We start from the raw sequence: 8,767 nt of genomic DNA on the forward strand, positions 1-8,767 counted from the left end.
TGCCAATCAAGATGCCCATTTTTTGTCCCATTTAATTCACAAGGGACATCTGGGTACCTTAAATAGAGTAACACAAGCTTGGGATCAAGATGGGTACAATAGAGGGACACTAAGGCAACATCTGTTCCCCAAGGACAGTGCATATGCCCACCAAAAGGCAGTGGGAAAAGACGGGGAAGGAATGGACCTAAGGATACACAAAGCTTTTTGTTGATTAGATTCCAGGTCATTGCATGAAGAAAGGGAGGCCCATCATGCTCCTGAGAGAAGTTACTCCTTGGACCTTGCCCATCATTTCACCAGGACACTGCTTATCTCTACAGGCACCAAGGAAGCTCAGAAATACTAAAATCAACAGGGTGTTTTACATGGAGGTTAGAAAGTCTCGCTCATATTCAGCTGATTTCTCACCTACAATATCACAAAAGGGATTAATCAGTTAACAGACAATAAAGTGACAGCCTGACAGAAATAGAAACCTACTCCCTAACATCTTCAAATAGAGTCCTTTCTCCTCATTACAACACCATCTAAGAAGAAAAGAAGCCCAACAAGTTATGTAATATGAAGCAATGAAATCTACTTTTGCTTTAAACTTTCTCTCTGATTTCAGCAGAGTTGGGAGCTTCTAGTGAGAATCTCCTGCCAATGCAGACCAGCATTTTCTAATTAAACAAAGAACTGTGTTCATATCATAGACTGATATGAGGAATGAGAGCTCCTTTCAAAAGTCTCTTAAATGATATGGTTATGAGAGTTCCTCCTCCTCCCTCCAGAAGCTCCCTAACGTGAGCCAGTCTCTGATGTGGTGACTTCCCTCCCTCCTTTCTACCTATGCCGGGGATCAGGAGGTTTCTGCACAGCAGGGAGATGACTCTGCAAGGCTGTGTCTCTGCTGCTGCTACAGAGGTAGGTGGCTGAGTCTTCTGCTTCCACAGGGTGGATGCTGAGGGTCAAGTGATTACTAACTTTTGTGGGCTTGAATCGCGAAGGAACAGTCTCATTTACGTTCATCTCATCATAATTATAAGAAAACATTATCTTGGGTCCTTTCTGTGGCTCCTGTTGGTACCAATACATGGCATCATGGCCCAGATTTTGTTCACATCTCAGTGTCACCTCCTGCTTCATCTTCATGACCAGGTATCTGGGTGTCTGAGTGATTCCTGCTTCAGTGGGAGCTGTGGGAGTGGGAAAAGAGACGGGAATTGGGACACAGAAGTTGCGAGACTTTTACTTCATTCTTCAGCGAAAGAGAAAACTGTGAATCTCCTATCCTCAGAAGGAGGAGTTTCCTTCACTCTCCAGCACTCACCTGATCCAAGAAGAAAAATGGAGACCCAGCAAAAGAGTCTGTTGACCATGATGGATTCAGGAGTAGCAGAATAGATTGGGTCCATGCCTTTGTGTCCCTGAGTGTTGGCCCAGGGATATAGAACAAAAACTCTGGGACTTCCTTGCTTGGCTGCACCATTTCCATTTATGGAACTGTTGTCTTCATTGGCTCTTGCAAAGAATAAATTTTTTTATTTTTGTGGTGGTGGTATAGCAGATAGTTGGCTGTTCACTCCCTGCTTCCATGTCTACCTTCAGTTATTATTAATTATTTATATTAAATAATATGTTATTTTACATATTTTATATATTATAATATATAATTAAATGATATATCAATAGATCATATTATACCTATTATTATAAAATAATTATATTATAATAATATTGTATTACATTAGTATGTTTTATGTAATTATATTATATATTACTATATTGTAATATAATATACTTTCATGTTATCTGTGCTCTGGGCCCCCATAACCTAGCTTGATGCTCAATAGTTCTTCACTTTGGTGTTCTGTTTAAACTTTTATTCATGGCAAAATTCTAAGCTCCAGGTACTTTTAATAATGTTCACAGTTAACATTTCTTAGGAGATTCATGCTTCTAATCTGAGACATTATTTCACATTTAATTCTTCTCAAATTTTTCTTATTTTTGTCACAAGATACCTCTTCACAAAAATTTTTAACAATGTGTGGGGTTTTTTAATGATTAAAATTCAAAATCTGAAACCTGATATAAAAGACTGTCCATAAGTCTACTGTACCACTTCTATGCCATATTATTTTCCTCTACTTCATGAACTTTCTGTTTCTGGGTCATCAAAATCCAAAACTCCCTATTGTAATGTTTCCAAGCACCTTAATTCACCATCACAAATGGCACCTCCAAATGTCAGGGGCTCAGTTCAATCACAGGAATTAATTCTGTGGTGCATACAAAGACATCTCTGAAATATAATAGAAGAATGAAAGAGGAATTCTACTCAAGCCTTTAGGTACAGTGCATCAAACCATACATGTGAAGAGGTAACTGATGAGAAGGACCTACCATCATGATTTGTGGACTTTATTCAACCACGAACTCAGGAATTTAGTTTATTCCTTTTTGATATGGGGTTACACCAAACATTTTTGCTTTCTCTTTTTGCTGCTTTTATATTGGATACTAGTTCTTGACACTCTCTTCCCTGCCCACCAACTCCTACTTCCTGTGCTGGGTTAAAGGAAGAGGTTTTGTGTAAAGAAATTAGATGCCCTTTCTTCACTGTGATCAGAACTGCAGAAATACATTCCAGAGTTCCTGGGTTCTGCAGATGGTTTGCTGAGAATAAAAATGTCAGTTTCTGGTCTCTGGGCTTTAAATCCTTGAGGATCATCACCATCCTCTGTATTATCCTTTCTCAGGGAGTAAAGAACAAGCACAAGACCTTTCTCTGGCTTTTGTTGATACCAAAACATTTGAGTATCCTGAGTATCTTGTTCACATCTCATTTTCACCTCCTGTCCCTGCTCTATGATGAGCTGTCTTGGGGCCTGAGTGATTTTAGCATGCACAGATTCTGGAAAGAAAAGAGCCAGAAAAGAGGAGGTGAATCTTGGCTTAAGAACCTGACTTCATAGCTACAAAAGAGTGTGACCATCCTGCTAAAGGATTTCCCATCTCTTCCCAGGATTCACCTGCTTCCAGAAGAAAAATGAGCCCTCAGAAGAGAAGAAGGGGACCTATGATGTAATTGGGAACAGAATGGGATGTTTCTCTCAAATGATTTTTCACTCTCATAAACACTTAGAAGGTATCTGGGGGTGGAGTTCAGTTGTATTGCTTTCTAATTTGGGTAAAATCTGTCTGTCTCTTAGCACTCCCAAAAGACTCAGAGATGCTTTGTTAAGAAGCATTTGCACATTCTGTAGGGGAAGCAGCATAGCCAAATTCCCGAAGAACAATCATAAGAAAGCCTTTTCATTCAGTTTTTATTATCCTTAGTTTCTGCTTACAAGTAATAAATTAACAAACACCCTTCTCCTATGATCCTTTCTGATTAAGTACCTAGAACACCATTCTTCCCCACTCTGATGTGGTTCCCTATCAGTTATCTGCTCTAGATTCATGGGCTCAATGTATTTATACCCAATGAGAAAGAATAGAGCATCAGCCCCTCCCTATCTGTACTTTTACTAGTCAATAATAATAGAGAATTAGTTTAGGGTAAAGACATTTAATAAAATCAGAGTTATAAAAGCATCAATAAACTTTTTCCTCAGAGTTACCTGCTGTTTACTTCACTGAATATATATGTGTATATATGTATGTATATTACATATATATGTATACATTATTCCTGAGAAGAGTGGACACAGGAAAGGAACACATGTTAAAAACCCATATATCCAAGGAAGATGCATAACCAGGGGCATTTTGAGGATTATATACTTAAGGATCTCATGTAGATAGGAAAGAGTTGTGGAGAAGCAATTCATACCTCCATTGTTGCTGCATCATTGATGCCTTTTAGTGAATCCTTGTACTTTTCCCAAGGGGTCTTCTGAATTCTGGTCTCACATGTCACTGAGGATTGGTGGTCTATTGGTCAAATGTTTCTTTCTGTCTCCTAGTTAATAACCTCTCAGCCAAGAATTTCTATGGTTTATTTTTCTATTTTAAAATTTATCTTATTTAATTTTACTTTTTAAAAATTAACAAGTGTTATTATAAGTTCAAATCTGACCTCAGACTGAGTCAAATAAAAGTTCAAATCTGATCTCAAACACTTATTAGCTATGAGATTCTGGACAATGACTTAATTTTTATTTACTTCAGTTCTTAGTTCTTCATTTATAAAATGGAGACACATTGGTGAAGGACAAACTACTCCTGTATTTTTTGCCAAAACAATCCTATGAGAATGGCTGAAGAAGTAGTGATGTATGATTGTGATGGCACAAAATTGTGCTATATGAAATTGCAATCAGGATACTCTCAGCAAAACCTGGAAAGACTTAATATGAACTTAGACATTTGAATTAAACAATTGAATTAAACATTTTTAAACAAAATGAGGAGATCATTGTACACTAAGAGCAATATTGTATGATGATCAAATCTGAATGACTGAGCTATTACCAGTGATATGATGATCTAAGACTATGTTGAAGGATTTATGATGAAAAATACTATCGACTTCTAGAGAAAGGAATGGTGAATTTTTATTGTAAATCAAAGCAAGCGTGTATGTGTGTGAGTGTGTGTGTGTGTGTCTGTGTGTGTGTGTGTGTGTGTGTGTACACTTTATTTATCTTTGGGGTTTTTGTCTGTTTTTTTTTTGGAACATGACCAATATAGAAATGTTTTGTAACACATATTCTCAGTGAGAGATGAGGGAGAGAAAGAGAAAATTTAAAACTCAAAATTTTCAAAAAGTAAATTTTAAAAATTGTTTTTACATGTAATTTAAAAATAAAATATTTTTAAAAGTAAGAAATTTAATTAAAAGAAAAGAAAACCCCATGAACTTGTTGTGAATGGCCAGACACAACTGGCTTGTTGGATTCCCTTTATGATCTGTTCTGAACCACATGCTTGTGGTGAGTTTGTTTATTCTAGGGTATAGAAAAGAATAACACGTATACTTTTTCTGTGCTTCTTGGATATGAGGAGAAAAGCCAGGAAAGGCCTCAAAGTTCTCTGGGAAAGGACCAGGACTAATTAAATAACAGAGCATTATGTAACGAAAAGCCCTCAAAGCTCCTGTAGTCCAACTCACATTTGGGCAAGAATCATCTCTGTAACATTTGTGACACTTCATTGAATGAGCCAGTCTGTTTGAAAACTTATATGGAAAGGAAAACAATTACGTTCCAAAGTTTCCAATGCCACTTTGGGATAGCTCTAAGCAATCAGAGATTTATACTTCTATCAAGTCAAAACTCTACCTTCCAGACATCACTGATTCTGCCATCTGAGCCCAAGAAATCACATGTAAAAGTTAACATAAACTTAAGCAGGGTCATATTTTCTTCATTTTCTGCTATTTTTTCATTCAGTCATTTTTCAGTCATATCCAACTCTTCATTACTTCCTTTAAGATGTTCTTGACAAAGATATTGGAGTGTCTTGCTATTTCCTTCTCCAACTCATTTTACAAGTGAGGAAACTGAGGCACACTGGATTAACTGACTTGCCCAGGATCACAGCTAGTTAGTGTCTGAATCCTGAGTTGAACTTAGAAAAATGTCTTCCTGATTCTAGGCCCAACACCCTATCCATTGCACATCGAGATGCCCTTTCTGAATTTTCAGAAGCTGCATCCTTTTCAGAGAAGTTGACCACAGAGAGAAGAATGAGTCCAAGATACACCTTGGATTTGCCAAAAAATATGGATCTCATGAAGGAATAATTCAGAAAATGCAGAGCTATGGTGCTGATGAATGGGATGATCAGCAATCACAAAATGATTCACACTTTGAAGTATTAAATATTAATTTTCAAGGAGAATAGAAGAGTTAGGCGTTATTTATTCATGCTTTAAGTTTTTGTCAATGTGAACTGACCAGTGTTGCCTTTCAAGGGTATCTTTTATGTAGAGGAAATAAATAGGTGAAATATAGTTTAGGTGCCTTGTACATTAAATAGTTAGGTGACATCCTAGGGCTATGACTTTCTCCAATGCTAACATAGAAGGACTCAGCTGAGTCCTCCAACTCTGTCGGTTGAATTGTCAAAGTTCACCTGAGATATGTCTGGTCCTACCACTGTGAAGAGACTTAAAGTTTTTCGCTTTTCTTTTGGTAATAAAAAATAAGATACAAACTGTAATTCCTGCTTGAATTTTGATGGTATAAAATATCTAAGCACAAACGTCTTTGTTTTAACCAGCTGAATAGAAAGTGGGAAGGAGAGGGGGGGCATTGAGAAGGGAGGAGAAGAATGAACAAATGCCCTGCAACAATAACTCCAGTTTCTTCATTATCAACTTGTGAATGGATAAATAATTTTTTTCTTAGCTCTTCTCTCTAAATGTCCCTGAAGCAGAGGCTACACTTTGGGGTGCTTCTAGCTCTGCAAAGAGGAAGGATATTGCTCTGGAATCAGGTCACCTCAACATACCTTCTACCCTGTCTTTGTGACCAGATAACTTGGGCTTTGGATAAATCAGTGTTAATGAAATCTGTGGGCAGGGCACTAGGTAATGGATCTGATTGTCATTATTTATTTTTTTATTTTTTTATTATTATTATAGCTTTTTATTTACAAGTTATATGCATGGGTAATTTTACATCATTGACAATTGAAAAACCTTTTGTTCCAATTTTTCCCCTCCTTCCCCCCATCCCCTCCCCCAGATGGCAGGTTGACCAATACATGTTAAATATATTAAAGTATAAATTAAATACAAAATAAGTATTCATGTCCAAATGGTTATTTTGCGGTACAAAAAAAATCAGACTTTGAAATAGTGTACAATTAGCCTGTGAAGGAAATCAAAAATGCAGGCGGACAAAAATAGAGGGATTGGGAATTCTATGTAATGGTTCATAGTCATCTCCCACAATTCTTTTGCTGGGTGTAGCTTGATTGTCATTACTTTACAAATAATCTTCTCCTCTTCCCAATTTCCTATTGCTAATGAAAATACCCTCATGCTCTTAGTCTTCCAAACTTACAATTTAGATGTCATCTTCAACAACTCACTCTCCTCTCACTGCCCATATCCATTTTGTTGCATTCTATTGATTTTGCTTTTGTAATATCGCTTTCTGATGAGAAGAATCTGCCATCATGGATTTTGGACGTTATTCAACTACTAACTCAGGAATTTAGTTTTTTCTTCTTCCTTTTTGATGTGGGATTACAACAAACATTTTTGCTTTCTCTTTTTGCTGCTTTTATATTGGATATCTGTTCTCTACACTTTCTTCCCTCCCCACCAACTCCTACTTCCTGTGCTAGGGTAAAAGGAAGGAGGTTTGTGTAAAGAAATTAGATGCCCTTTCATCACTGTGATTAGAACTGCAGAAATACATTCCAGAGTTCCTGGGTTCTGCAAATGATTTGCTGAGAATAAAAATTTGGATTTCTGGTCTCTGGGCTTGAAATCCTTGAGGATCATCACCATTCTCTATATCGTCCTTTCCCACAGAGTAAAGAACGAGGACAAGACCTTTCTCCTTGCTCTCTGGCTTTTGTTGATACCAAAACATTTGAGTATCCTGAGTGTCTTGCTCACATCTCATTTTCACCTCCTGTCCCTTCTCTATGATGAGCTGTCTTGGGATCTGAGTGATTTTAGCATGCACAGATTCTGGAAAGAAAAGAGACAGAAAAGAGGAGGTGAATCTTGGCTTAAGAAGTTGACTTCATAGCTACAAAAGAGTGTGACCATCCTGCTAAAGGATTTCCCATCTCTGCCCAGGACTCACCTGCTTCCAGGAGAAAAATGACCACACAGCAGAGAAGAAGGGGACCCATGATGTAATTGGGAAAACAATTGGACGTTTCTCTCAACTGATTTTTCACTCTCATAAACACTTAAAAGGTATAATCTGGGGGTGGAGTTCAGTTGCATCACTTTCTAAGTTGGGTAAAATCTGTCTATCCCCTAACACTCCCAAAAGACTCAGAGATATTTTGTTAAGGATTTGTACACTCTGTGAGGGAAGCAGCATAGACAAATTCCCTAAGAAGATTCATAAAAAGCCTTTTCATTCAGTTTTCAGTATCCTTAGTTTCTGCTTCCAAGTAATAAATTAACAAACACTCTTGTCCTATATTCTTTAAGAACAGAGGAGTGGTGCTACTTGTTATTTTGGAAAGAGCCCCAACCCTGAAGGAGGACCTGAGTTTAAATCTGGCTTCGGACACTTAACATTTCCTGTCTGTGTAACCCTGGGCAAGTCACTTAACCCCAATTGCCTCAGAAAAAAGAAAAAAAAAAGAACAGAGGACAGATATTTATTCTAAATTAAGTACCTAGAGCATCACCCTTCTCCATTCTGATGTGGCTCCCTCCAGCTATCTACCTATATTGGTTATAACTTCCCCATTTATAGAACTATTGTCTTCACTGGCTCCCACAAAAGGAAACTCTGTGTGTGTGTGTGTGTTTGTGTGTGTTGAAGAACAGATAGTTATCTATTAACTTTTATGCTTTTATGCTCATCACACAAACTTCAATTGCATTAAAGTTTGGTTATAGAAAATATTTTGAAGTTCTGCTTTATACTGATTTGTCATAACAGCAGCACATTCTCACTTCTGTCTTTTGTCATGTGGTAGTAACTGCTTTACTACAGGCAACAAGGACAGAATATGTACACAAGCTCATCAAATACTTCTCCCTTCTTTTATCCTTTATGGGGGAACACATGTCATACTGTGGGAAGTTTCTTTAGAGATCATTATGTTCCAACTCCTGTTTATACAAAGG

Source organism: Antechinus flavipes, chromosome 5 (genome assembly GCF_016432865.1).
Source record: "Antechinus flavipes isolate AdamAnt ecotype Samford, QLD, Australia chromosome 5, AdamAnt_v2, whole genome shotgun sequence".
Lineage (NCBI taxonomy): Eukaryota > Metazoa > Chordata > Mammalia > Dasyuromorphia > Dasyuridae > Antechinus > Antechinus flavipes.